Source organism: Stegodyphus dumicola, chromosome 5, assembly GCF_044657685.1.
Source record: "Stegodyphus dumicola isolate Sdum_Otavi_A_Nest chromosome 5, ASM4465768v1".
Lineage (NCBI taxonomy): Eukaryota > Metazoa > Arthropoda > Arachnida > Araneae > Eresidae > Stegodyphus > Stegodyphus dumicola.
The window spans coordinates 1,979,969-1,994,890 of NC_140772.1; positions in this window are offsets into that span (position 1 = coordinate 1,979,969).

Sequence of the window (14,922 nt, forward strand, 5' to 3'; positions counted from 1 at the left end):
CCAAAAATCCCATGGAAAAAACACCAAAAAACGCAAAAAAATTACTAAAAAATTAATGGAAAAAACACCAAAAAAACGCATGGAAAAAATACTAAAAAAATTAATTGAAAAAATACTAAAACACCAATGGGAAAAACACCAAAAAACACATGGAAAAAATACTAAAAAACCAATCGAAAAGAACAATAAAAATCGCATGGAAAAAATACTAAAAATTCAATGGAAAAAAATACCAAAAACGCATGGAAAATATACTAAAATATTAATGGAAAAAACAGCAAAAAAGGCATGGAAAAAATACCAAAAACCCATCGAAAAAACACCAAAAATCGCATGGAAAAAATAGTAAAAATTCAATGGAAAAAATACCAAAAAACGCATGGAATATATACTAAAATATTAATGGAAAACACAGCAAAAAACGCATGGAAAAAATACTTAAAAACCGATGGAAAAAAAGCAACAAAAACGCATGGAAAAATACTAAAAATCCAATCGAAAAAACACCAAAAACGCATGGAAAATTTACTAAAATATTAATAGAAAAACAGCAAAAAACGCATCGAAAAAAACTTAAAAACCAATGGAAAAAACACCAAAAAACGCATGGAAAAAATACTAAAAAACCAACCGAAAAGAACACGAAAAAACGCATGGTAAAAATACTAAAAATTAATGAAAAAGCACCAAAAAACGCATGGAAGAAATACTAAATAACCAATGGAAAAGAACACCAAAAATCGCATGGAAAGTATGCTAAAAATTCAATGGAAAAAATACCAAAAAACGCATGGAAAATATACTAAAATATTAATGGAAAAAACAGCAAAAAACGCATGGAAAAAATACCAAAAACCAATCGAAAAGAACACCAAAAATCCCATGGAAAAAATAGTAAAAATTCAATGGAAAAAATACCAAAAACGCATGGAAAAATACTAAAAATCCAATGAAAATACTCCAAAAAACGAATGGAAAAAATACTGAAAACCCAATGGAAAAAACACCAAAAACGCATGGAAAACATACTAAAAAACCAATCGAAAAGAACACCAAAAAACGCAAGGAAAGGATACTAAAAATTTAATGAAAAAGCACCAAAAAAAAGCATGCAAGAAATACTAAATAACCAATTAAAAAGACACCAAAAAACGCATGGAAAAAATACTAAAAAATTAATGGAAAAAGTACTAAAAAAACTAAAGGAAAAAACACCAAAAAACGCATGGAAAAAATACTAAAAATCCAATGAAAATACTCCAAAAACGCATGGAAAAATACTGAAAAACCAATGGAAAAAACACCAAAAACGCATGGAAAATATACTAAAAAACCAATCGAAAAGAACACCAAAAAACGCATGGAAAAGATACTAAAAATTTAATGAAAAAGCACCAAAAAAAGTATGGAATAAATACTAAATAACCAATGGAAAAAACACCAAAAAACGCATGGAAATAATACTAAAAAATTAATAGAAAAAGTACTAAAAAAACCAAAGGAAAAAACACCAAAAAACGCATGGAAAAAATACTAAAAAACCAATCGAAAATAACACCAAAAATCGCATAGAAAAAATACTAAAAATTCAATGGAAAAAATACCAAAAAACGCATGGAAAATATACTAAAATATTAATGGATAAAACAGCAAAAAACGCATGGAAAAAATACTAAAACCCGATGGAAAAAAGCACCAAAAAGCATGGAAAAATACTAAAAAACCAATCGAAAAAACACCAAAAATCGCATGGAAAATACACCAAACACCGCATGGAAAAAATATTAAAAAATTAATGAAAATGCACCAAAAAACGCATGGAAAAAATTCTAAATAACCAATGGAAAAAACACCGAAAAACGCATGGAAAAAATACTAAAAATCCAAAGAAATTACTCGAAAAAAGCATGGAAAAAATATTGAAAAACGAATGGAAAAACCCCCAAAATCGCATGGAAAAAATACTAAAAAACCAATCGAAAATAACACCAAAAATCGCACGGAAAGAAATACTAAAAATTCAATTGAAAAAATACCAAAAAACGCATGGAAAATATACTAAAATATTAATGGATAAAACAGCAAAAAACGCATGGAAAAAATACTAAAAACCAATCGAAAAGAACAGCAAAATTCGCATGGAAAAAATAGTAAAAATTCAATGGAAAATATACCATAAAACGCATGGAAAATATACTAAAATATTAATGGAAATCACAGCAAAAAACGTATGGAAAAAATACTTAAAAACCGATGGCAAAAAGTACGAAAACGCAAGGAAAAATACTAAAAAACCAATCGAAAAAACACCAAAAATCGCATGGAAAAAACACCAAAAAACGCATGGAAGAATTACTAAAAATTAATGAAAAAGCACCAAAAAACGCATGGAAGAAATACTAAAAGACCAATGGAAAAAACACCAAATAAACGCATGGAAAAAATATTAAAAAAATTAATGGAAAAATACAAAAAAACCAATGGAAAAAACACCAAAAACGCATGGAAAAATACTAAAAATCCAATGAAAGTACTCCAAAAATCGCATGGAAAAAATACTGAAAAACCAATGGAAAAAACACCAAAAAAAGCATGGAAGATACACCAAAAAACTCATGGAAAAAACACCAAAAAACGCATGGAAGAAATACTAAAAAACCAATGGAAAAAACACGAAAAAACGCATGGAAAAATACTAAAAAATTAATGGAAAAAACACCAAAAAAACGCATAGAAAAAATACGAAAAATCCAAAGAAAATACTCCAAAAAACGCATGGAAAAAATACTGAAAAACCAATGGAAAAAACACCAAAAAACGCACGGAAAAAATACTAAAAACCAATCGAAAAGAACAATAAAAATCGCATGGAAAAAATACTAAAAATTCAATGGAAAAAATACCAAAAAACGCATGGAAAATATACTAAAATATTAATTGAAAAAACAGCAAAAAACACATGGAAAAAAAAACTTAAAAACCAATGGAAAAAACACAAAAAAACGCATGGAAAAAATACTAAAAAACCAATCGAAAAGAACAAGAAAAAAAGCATGCAAAAAATACTAAAAAATTAATGAAAAAGCACCAAAAAACGCATGGAAGAAATACTAAATAAGCAATGGAAAAGAACCCCAAAAATCGCATGAAAAATATACTAAAAATTCAATGGAAAAAATACCAAAAAACGCATGGAAAGTATACTAAAATATTAATGGAAAAAACAGCAAGAAACGCATGGAAAAAATACTAAAAACCAATCGAAAATAACACCAAAAATCGCATGGAAAAAATAGTGAAAATTCAATGGAAAAAATACCAAAAACGCATGGAAAATATACCAAAATATTAATGGAAAAAACAGCAAAAACGCATGGAAAAAATACTTAAACCCGATGGAAAAAAGCACCAAAAACGCATTGAAAAAATACTAAAAAACCAATTGAAAAAACACCAAAAATCGCATGGAAGAAACACCAAAAAACGCATGGAAAAAATACTAAAAAATTAATGAAAAAGCACCAAAAAACGCATGGAAGAAATACCAAAAAACCAATGGAAAAAACACCAAAAAAACGCATGGAAAAAATACTAAAAAAATTAATGGTAAAATACTAAAAACCAATGGAAAAAACACCAAAAAACGCATGGAAAAATACTAAAAATCCAATAAAAATACTCCAAAAAACGCATGGAAAAAATAATGAAAACAATGGAGAAACACCAAAAACGCATAAAAAAAATACTAAAAAACCAATCGAAAAGAACACCAAAAAAAGCATGGAAAAATACTAAAAAATTAATGAAAAAGCACCAACAAACGCATGGAAGAAATACTAAATAACCAAAGGAAAAAACACCAAAAAAACGCATAGAAAATATACGAAAAATCCAATGAAAATACTCGAAAAAGCGCATGGAAAAAATACTGAAAAACCAATGGAAAAAACACCAAAAAACACATGGATAAAATACTAAAAAACCAATCGAAAAGAACAATAAAAATCGCATGGAAAAAATACTAAAAGTTCAAAGGAAAATATACCATAAAACGCATGGAAAATATACTAAAATATTAATGGAAAAAACAGCAAAAAGACGCATGGAAAAAATACTAAAAATCCAATCGAAAAGAACACCAAAAAACGCATGGAAAAAATACTACAAAATTAATGAAAAAGCACCAACAAACGCATGGAAGAAATACTAAATAACCAAAGGAAAAAACACCAAAAAAACGCATAGAAAAAATACGAAAAGTCCAATGAAAATACTCCAAAAAACGCATGGATAAAATACTGAAAAGCAATGGAAAAAACACCAAAAAACGCATGGAAAAATACTAAACAATCGAAAAGAACAATAAAAATCGCATGGAAAAAATACTAAAAATTGAATGGACAAAATACCAAAAACGCATGGAAAATATACTAAAATATTAATGGAAAAAACAGCAAAAAAACGCATGGAAAAAATACTAAAAACCAATCGAAAAAACACCAAAAATCCCATGGAAAAAACACCAAAAAACGCAAAAAAATTACTAAAAAATTAATGGAAAAAATACTAAAACACCAATGGAAAAAACACCAAAAAACACATGGAAAAAATACTAAAAAACCAATCGAAAAGAACAATAAAAATCGCATGGAAAAAATACTAAAAATTCAATGGAAAAAATACCAAAAACGCATGGAAAATATACTAAAATATTAATGGAAAAAACAGCAAAAAAGGCATGGAAAAAATACTAAAAACCAATCGAAAAAACACCAAAATTCGCATGGAAAAAATAGTAAAAATTCAATGGAAAAAATACCAAAAAACGCATGGAATATATACTAAAATATTAATGGAAAACACAGCAAAAAACGCATGGAAAAAATACTTAAAAACCGATGGAAAAAAAGCAACAAAAACGCATGGAAAAATACTAAAAATCCAATCGAAAAAACACCAAAAACGCATGGAAAATTTACTAAAATATTAATAGAAAAACAGCAAAAAACGCATGGAAAAAAACTTAAAAACCAATGGAAAAAACACCAAAAAACGCATGGAAAAAATACTAAAAAACCAACCGAAAAGAACACGAAAAAACGCATGGTAAAAATACTAAAAATTAATGAAAAAGCACCAAAAAACGCATGGAAGAAATACTAAAAACCAATCGAAAAGAACACCAAAAATCCCATGGAAAAAATAGTAAAAATTCAATGGAAAAAATACCAAAAACGCATGGAAAAATACTAAAAATCCAATGAAAATACTCCAAAAAACGCATGGAAAAAATACTGAAAACCCAATGGAAAAAACACCAAAAACGCATGGAAAACATACTAAAAAACCAATCGAAAAGAACACCAAAAAACGCAAGTAAAGGATACTAAAAATTTAATGAAAAAGCACCAAAAAAAGCATGGAAGAAATACTAAATAACCAATTAAAAAGACACCAAAAAACGCATGGAAAAAATACTAAAAAATTAATGGAAAAAGTACTAAAAAAACTAAAGGAAAAAACACCAAAAAACGCATGGAAAAAATACTAAAAATCCAATGAAAATACTCCAAAATAAGCATGGAAAAAATATTGAAAAACGAATGGAAAGAACACCAAAATCGCATGGAAAAAATACTAAAAAACCAATCGAAAATAACACAAAAATCGCATGGAAAAATACTAAAAATTCAATGGAAAAAATACCAAAAATCGCATGGAAAATATACTAAAATATTAATGGATAAAACAGCAAAAAACGCATGGAAAAAAATACTAAAAACCGATGGAAAAAAGCACCAAAAACGCATGGAAATATACTAAAAAACCAATCGAAAAAACACCAAAAATCGCATGGAAAATACACCAAACACCGCATGGAAAAAATATTAAAAAATTAATGAAAATGCACCAAAAAAAACATGGAAAAAATTCTAAATAACCAATGGAAAAAACACCAAGAAATGCATGGAAAAAATACTAAAAAACCAATGGAAAAAACACCAAAAAACGAATGGAAAAGATACTAAAAATCCAATGAAAATACTCCAAAAAAAGCATGGAAAAAATATTGAAAAACGAATGAAAAAAACACCAAAATCGCATGAAAAAAATATTAAAAAAGCAATCGAAAATAACACCAAAAATACTTAAAATTCAATGGAAAATATACCAAAAAACGCATGGAAAATATACTAAAAAAATAATGGAAAAAATTCTTAAAAACCGATGCAAAAAAGCACCAAAAACGCATGGAAAAAATAGTAAAAATTCAATGGAAAAAATACCAAAAAACGCATGGAAAATTTACTGAAATATTAATAGAAAAACAGAAAAAACGCATGGAAAAAAAACTTAAAAACCAATGGAAAAATCACCAAAAAACGCATGGAAAAAATACTAAAAAACCAATCGAAAAGAACACGACAAAATGCATGCAAAAAATACTAAAAAATTAATGAAAAAGCACCAAAAAACGCATGGAAGAAATACTAAATAACCAATGGAAAAGAACACCAAAAATCGCATGGAAAATATACTAAAAATTCAATAGAAAAAATACCAAAAAACGCATGGAAAGTATACTAAAATATTAATGGAAAAAACAGCAAAAAAGCATGGAAAAAATACTAAAAACCAATCGAAAAGAACACCAAAAAGCGCATGGAAAAAATAGTAAACATTCAATGGAAAAAATACCAAAAACGCATGGAATAATACTAAGAATCCAATGAAAATATTCGAAAAAACGCATGGAAAAAATACTGAAAACCCAATGGAAAAAACACCAAAAACGCATGGAAAACATACTAAAAAACCAATTGAAAAAACACCAAAAATCGCATGGAAGAAACACCAAAAAACGCATGGAAAAAATACTAAAAAATTAACGAAAATGCACCAAAAAATGCATGGAAGAAATACTGAAAAACCAATGGGAAAAACACCAAAAAACGCATGGAAAAAATACTAAAAAAATTAATGGTAAAATACTAAAACACCAATGGAAAAAACACCAGAAAACGCATGGAAAAAATACTAAAAATCCAATGAAATTACTCCAAAAAACGCATGGAAAAAATACTCAAAACAATGGAAAAACACCAAAAAAGCATGGAAAAAATACTAAAAAACCAATCGAAAAGAACACCAAAAAACGCATGGAAAAAATACTAAAAAATTAATGAAAAAGCACCAACAAACGCATGGAAGAAATACTAAATAACCAAAGGAAAAACACCAAAAAAACGCATAGAAAAAATACGAAAAATCCAATGAAAATACTCCAAAAAACGCATGGAAAAAATACTGAAAAACCAATGGAAAAAACACCAAAAAACGCATGGAAAAAATACTAAAAAAACAATCGAAAAGAACAATAAAAATCGCATGGAAAAAATACTAAAAATTCAATGGAAAAAATACCAAAAACGCATGGAAAATATACTAAAATATTAATGGAAAAAACAGCAAAAACACGCATGTAAAAAATACTAAAAACCAATCGAAAAGAACACCAAAAATCGCATGGAAAAAACACCAAAAAAACGCATGGAAAAAATACTAAAAGAATTAATGGAAAAAATACTAAAACACCAATGGAAAAAACACCAAAAAACGCATGAAAAAATACTAAAAAACCAATCGAAAAGAACACCAAAAAACGCATGGAAAAAATACTAAAAAATTAATGAAAAAGCACCAAAAAAACGCATGCAAGAAATACTAAATTTACCAATGGAAAAGAACACCAAAAATGGCATGGAAAAAATACTAAAAATTCAATGGAAAAAATACGAAAAAACGCATGGAAAATATACTAAAATATAAATGGAAAAAACAGCAAAAACGCATAGAAAAAATACTAAAAACCAATCAAAAAGCACACCAAAAATCGCATGGAAAAATAGTAAAAATTCCATGCAAAAAATACCAAAAAACGCATGGAAAATATACTAAAGTATTAATGGAAAACACAGCAAAAAACGCATGGAAAAAATACTTAAAAACCGATGGAAAAAAGCACCAAAAACGCATGGAAAAATACTAAAAATCCAATCGAAAAGAACACGAAAAAACGCATGGTAAAAATACTAAAAAATTAATGAAAAAGCAACAAAAAACGCATGGAAGAAATACTAAATAGCCAAAGGAAAAAACACCAAAAAAACGCATAGAAAAAATACTAAAAAAATTAATGGTAAAATACTAAAAAACCAATGGAAAAAACACCAAAAAACGCATGGAAAAAATACTAAAAATCCAATGAAAATACTCCAAAAAACGCATGGAAAAAATACTGAAAACAATGGAAAAACACCAAAAACGCATGGAAAAAATACTAAAAAACCAATCGAAAAGAACACCAAAAAACGCATGGAAAAAATACTACAAAATTAATGAAAAAGCACCAACAAACGCATGGAAGAAATACTAAATAACCAAAGGAAAAAACACCAAAAAAACGCATAGAAGAAATACGAAAAATCCAATGAAAATACTCCAAAAAACGCATGGAAAAAATACTGAAAAACCAATGGAAAAAACACCAAAAAACGCATGGAAAAAATACTAAAAAACAATCGAAAAGAACAATAAAAATCGCATGGAAAAAATACTAAAAATTCAATGGAAAAGAGTACCAAAAACGCATGGAAAATATACTAAAATATTAATGGAAAAAACAGCAAAAAAACGCATGGAAATAATACTAAAAATCCAATGAAAATACTCCAAAAACGCATGGAAAAACTACTGAAAAACCAATGGAAAAACACCAAAAAACGCATGGAAAAAATACTAAAAAAACAATCGAAAAGAACAATAAAAATCGCATGGAAAAAATACTAAAAATTCAATGGACAAAATACCAAAAACGGATGGAAAATATACTAAAATATTAATGGAAAAAACACCAAAAATCCCATTAAAAAAACACAAAAAACGCAAAAAAAATTACTAAAAAATTAATGGAAAAAACACCAAAAAAACGCATGGAAAAAATACTAAAAAAATTAATGGAAAAAATACTAAAACACCAATGGAAAAAACACCAAAAAACACATGGAAAAAATACTAAAAAACCAATCGAAAAGAACAATAAAAATCGCATGGAAAAAATACTAAAAATTCAATGGAAAAAATACCAAAAACACATGGAAGATATACTAAAATATTAATGGAAAAAACAGCAAAAAAGGCATGGAAAAAATACTAAAAACCAATCGAAAAAACACCAAAAATCGCATGGAAAGAATAGTAAAAATTCAATGGAAAAAATACCAAAAAACGCATGGAAAATATACTAAAATATTAATGGAAAACACAGCAAAAAACGCATGGAAAAAATACTTAAAAACCGATGGAAAAAAAGCAACAAAAACGCATGGAAAAATACTAAAAATCCAATCGAAAAAACACCAAAAACGCATGGAAAATTTACTAAAATATTAATAGAAAAACAGCAAAAAACGCATGGAAAAAAACTTAAAAATCAATGGAAAAAACACCAAAAACCGCATGGAAAAAATACTAAAAATCCAACCGAAAAGAACACGAAAAAACGCATGGTAAATATACTAAAAATTAATGAAAAAGCACCAGAAAACGCATGGAAGAAATACTAAATAACCAATGGAAAAGAACACCAAAAATCGGATGGAAAATATACTAAAAATTCAATGGAAAAAATACCAAAAAACGCATGGAAAATATACTAAAATATTAATGGAAAAAACAGCAAAAAACGCATGGAAAAAATAATAAAAAGCAATCGAAAAGAACACCAAAAATCCCATGGAAAAAATAGTAAAAATTCAATGGAAAAAATACCAAAAACGCATGGAAAAATACTAAAAATCCAATGAAAATACTCCAAAAAACGCATGGAAAAAATACTGAAAACCCAATGGAAAAAACACCTAAAACGCATGGAAAACATACTAAATAACCAATTAAAAAAACACCAAAAAACGCATGGAAAAAATACTAAAAAATTAATGGAAAAAGTACTAAAAAATCTAAAGGAAAAAACAACAAAAAACGCATGGAAAAAATACTAAAAATCCAATGAAAATACTCCAAAATAAGCATGGAAAAAATATTGAAAAACGAATGGAAAGGACATCAAAATCGCATGGAAAAAATACTGAAAAACCAATCGAAAATAACACAAAAATCGCATGGAAAAATACTAAAAATTCAATGGAAAAAATACCAAAAATCGCATGGAAAATATACTAAAATATTAATGGATAAAACAGCAAAAAACGCATGGAAAAAATACTAAAAACCGATGGAAAAAAGCACCAAAAACGCATGGAAAAATACTAAAAAACCAATCGAAAAAACACCAAAAATCGCATGGAAAATACACCAAACACCGCATGGAAAAAATATTAAAAAATTAATAAAAATGCACCAAAAAACGCATGGAAAAAATTCTAAATAACCAATGGAAAAAACACCAAAAAATGCATGGAAAAAATACTAAAAAACCAATGGAAAAAACACCAAAAAACGAATGGAAAAAATACTAAAAATCCAATGAAAATACTCCAAAAAAAGCATGGAAAGTATATTGAAAAACGAATGAAAAAAACACCAAAATCGCATGAAAAAAATATTAAAAAAGCAATCGAAAATAACACCAAAAATCGCATGGAAAAAATACTAAAAATTCAATGGAAAATATACCAAAAAACGCATGGAAAATATACTAAAAAAATAATGGAAAAAATTCTTAAAAACCGATGCAAAAAAAGCACCAAAAACGCATGGAAATAATAGTAAAAATTCAATGGAAAAAATACCAAAAAACGCATGGAAAATTTACTGAAATATTAATAGAAAAAGAGAAAAAACGCATGGCAAAAAAACTCAAAAACCAATGGAAAAATCACCAAAAAACGCATGGAAAAAATACTAAAAAACCAATCGAAAAGAACACGAAAAAAAGCATGGAAAAAATACTAAAAAATTAATGAAAAAGCACCAAAAAACGCATGGAAGAAATACTAAATAACCAATGGAAAAGAACACCAAAAATCGCATGGAAAATATACTAAAAATTCAATGGAAAAAATACCAAAAAACGCATGGAAAGTATACTAAAATATTAATGGAAAAAACAGCAAAAAAAGCATGGAAAAAATACTAAAAACCAATCGAAAAGAACACCAAAAACCGCATGGAAAAAATAGTAAACATTCAATGGAAAAAATACCAAAAACGCATGGAATAATACTAAAAATCCAATGAAAATACTCGAAAAAACGCATGGAAAAAATACTGAAAACCCAATGGAAAAAACACCAAAAACGCATGGAAAACATACTAAAAAACCAATTGAAAAAACAACAAAAATCGCATGGAAGAAACACCAAAAAACGCATGGAAAAAATACTAAAAAATTAACGAAAATGCACCAAAAAATGCATGGAAGAAATACTGAAAAACCAATGGGAAAAACACCAAAAAAACGCATGGAAAAAAGACTAAAAAAATTAATGGTAAAATTCTAAAACACCAATGGAAAAAACACCAGAAAACGCATGGAAAATATACTAAAAATCCAATGAAATTACTCCAAAAAACGCATGGAAAAAATACTCAAAACAATGGAAAAACACCAAAAAAGCATGGAAAAAATACTAAAAAACCAATCGAAAAGAACACCAAAAAACGCATGGAAAAAATACTAAAAAATTAATGAAAAAGCACCAACAAACGCATGGAAGAAATACTAAATAACCAAAGGAAAAACACCAAAAAAACGCATAGAAAAAATACGAAAAATCCAATGAAAATACTCCAAAAAACGCATGGAAAAAATACTGAAAAACCAATGGAAAAAACACCAAAAAACGCATGGAAAAAATACTAAAAAAACAATCGAAAAGAACAATAAAAATCGCATGGAAAAAATACTAAAAATTCAATGGAAAAAATACCAAAAACGCATGGAAAATATACTAAAATATTAATGGAAAAAACAGCAAAAAAACGCATGTAAAAAATACTAAAAACCAATCGAAAAGAACACCGAAAATCGCATGGAAAAAACACCAAAAAAACGCATGGAAAAAATACTAAAAGAATTAATGGAAAAAATACTAAAACACCAATGGAAAAAACACCAAAAAACGCATGAAAAAATACTAAAAAACCAATCGAAAAGAACACCAAAAAACGCATGGAAAAAATACTAAAAAATTAATGAAAAAGCACCAAAAAAACGCATGCAAGAAATACTAAATTTACCAATGGAAAAGAACACCAAAAATGGCATGGAAAAAATACTAAAAATTCAATGGAAAAAATACGAAAAAACGCATGGAAAATATACTAAAATATAAATGGAAAAAACAGCAAAAACGCATAGAAAAAATACTAAAAACCAATCAAAAAGCACACCAAAAATCGCATGGAAAAATAGTAAAAATTCCATGCAAAAAATACCAAAAAACGCATGGAAAATATACTAAAGTATTAATGGAAAACACAGCAAAAAACGCATGGAAAAAATACTTAAAAACTGATGGAAAAAAGCACCAAAAACGCATGGAAAAATACTAAAAATCCAATCGAAAAGAACACGAAAAAACGCATGGTAAAAATACTAAAAAATTAATGAAAAAGCAACAAAAAACGCATGGAAGAAATACTAAATAGCCAAAGGAAAAAACACCAAAAAAACGCATAGAAAAAATACTAAAAAAATTAATGGTAAAATACTAAAAAACCAATGGAAAAAACACCAAAAAACGCATGGAAAAAATACTAAAAATCCAATGAAAATACTCCAAAAAACGCATGGAAAAAATACTGAAAACAATGGAAAAACACCAAAAACGCATGGAAAAAATACTAAAAAACCAATCGAAAAGAACACCAAAAAACGCATGGAAAAAATACTACAAAATTAATGAAAAAGCACCAACAAACGCATGGAAGAAATACTAAATAACCAAAGGAAAAAACACCAAAAAAACGCATAGAAGAAATACGAAAAATCCAATGAAAATACTCCAAAAAACGCATGGAAAAAATACTGAAAAACCAATGGAAAAAACACCAAAAAACGCATGGAAAAAATACTAAAAAAACAATCGAAAAGAACAATAAAAATCGCATGGAAAAAATACTAAAAATTCAATGGAAAAGAGTACCAAAAACGCATGGAAAATATACTAAAATATTAATGGAAAAAACAGCAAAAAAACGCATGGAAATAATACTAAAAATCCAATGAAAATACTCCAAAAAACGCGTGGAAAAACTACTGAAAAACCAATGGAAAAACACCAAAAAACGCATGGAAAAAATACTAAAAAAACAATCGAAAAGAACAATAAAAATCGCATGGAAAAAATACTAAAAATTCAATGGACAAAATACCAAAAACGGATGGAAAATATACTAAAATATTAATGGAAAAAACACCAAAAATCCCATGGAAAAAACACAAAAAACGCAAAAAAAATTACTAAAAAATTAATGGAAAAAACACCAAAAAAACGCATGGAAAAAATACTAAAAAAATTAATGGAAAAAATGCTAAAACACCAATGGAAAAAACACCAAAAAACACATGGAAAAAATACTAAAAAACCAATCGAAAAGAACAATAAAAATCGCATGGAAAATACACCAAACACCGCATGGAAAAAATATTAAAAAATTAATAAAAATGCACCAAAAAACGCATGGAAAAAATTCTAAATAACCAATGGAAAAAACACCAAAAAATGCATGGAAAAAATACTAAAAAACCAATGGAAAAAACACCAAAAAACGAATGGAAAAAATACTAAAAATCCAATGAAAATACTCCAAAAAAAGCATGGAAAATATATTGAAAAACGAATGAAAAAAAACACCAAAATCGCATGAAAAAAATATTAAAAAAGCAATCGAAAATAACACCAAAAATCGCATGGAAAAAATACTAAAAATTCAATGGAAAATATACCAAAAAACGCATGGAAAATATACTAAAAAAATAATGGAAAAAATTCTTAAAAACCGATGCAAAAAAAGCACCAAAAACGCATGGAAATAATAGTAAAAATTCAATGGAAAAAATACCAAAAAACGCATGGAAAATTTACTGAAATATTAATAGAAAAAGAGAAAAAACGCATGGCAAAAAAACTCAAAAACCAATGGAAAAATCACCAAAAAACGCATGGAAAAAATACTAAAAAACCAATCGAAAAGAACACGAAAAAAAGCATGGAAAAAATACTAAAAAATTAATGAAAAAGCACCAAAAAACGCATGGAAGAAATACTAAATAACCAATGGAAAAGAACACCAAAAATCGCATGGAAAATATACTAAAAATTCAATGGAAAAAATACCAAAAACCGCATGGAAAGTATACTAAAACATTAATGGAAAAAACAGCAAAAAACGCATGGAAAAAATACTAAAAACCAATCGAAAACAACACCAAAAACCGCATGGAAAAAATAGTAAACATTCAATGGAAAAAATACCAAAAACGCATGGAATAATACTAAAAATCCAATGAAAATACTCGAAAAAACGCATGGAAAAAATACTTAAAAACCGATGGAAAAAAGCACCAAAAACGCATTGAAAAAATACTAAAAAACCAGTTGAAAAAACACCAAAAATCGCATGGAAGAAACACCAAAAAACGCATGGAAAAAATACTAAAAAATTAACGAAAATGCACCAAAAAATGCATGGAAGAAATACTAAAAAACCAATGGAAAAAACACCAAAAAACGCATGGAAAAAATACTAAAAAATTAATGGTAAAATACTAAAAAACCAATGGAAAAAACACCAGAAAACGCATGGAAAAAATACTAAAAATCCAATGAAATTACTCCAAAAAACGCATGGAAAAAATACTCAAAACAATGGAAAAACACCAAAAAAGCATGGAAA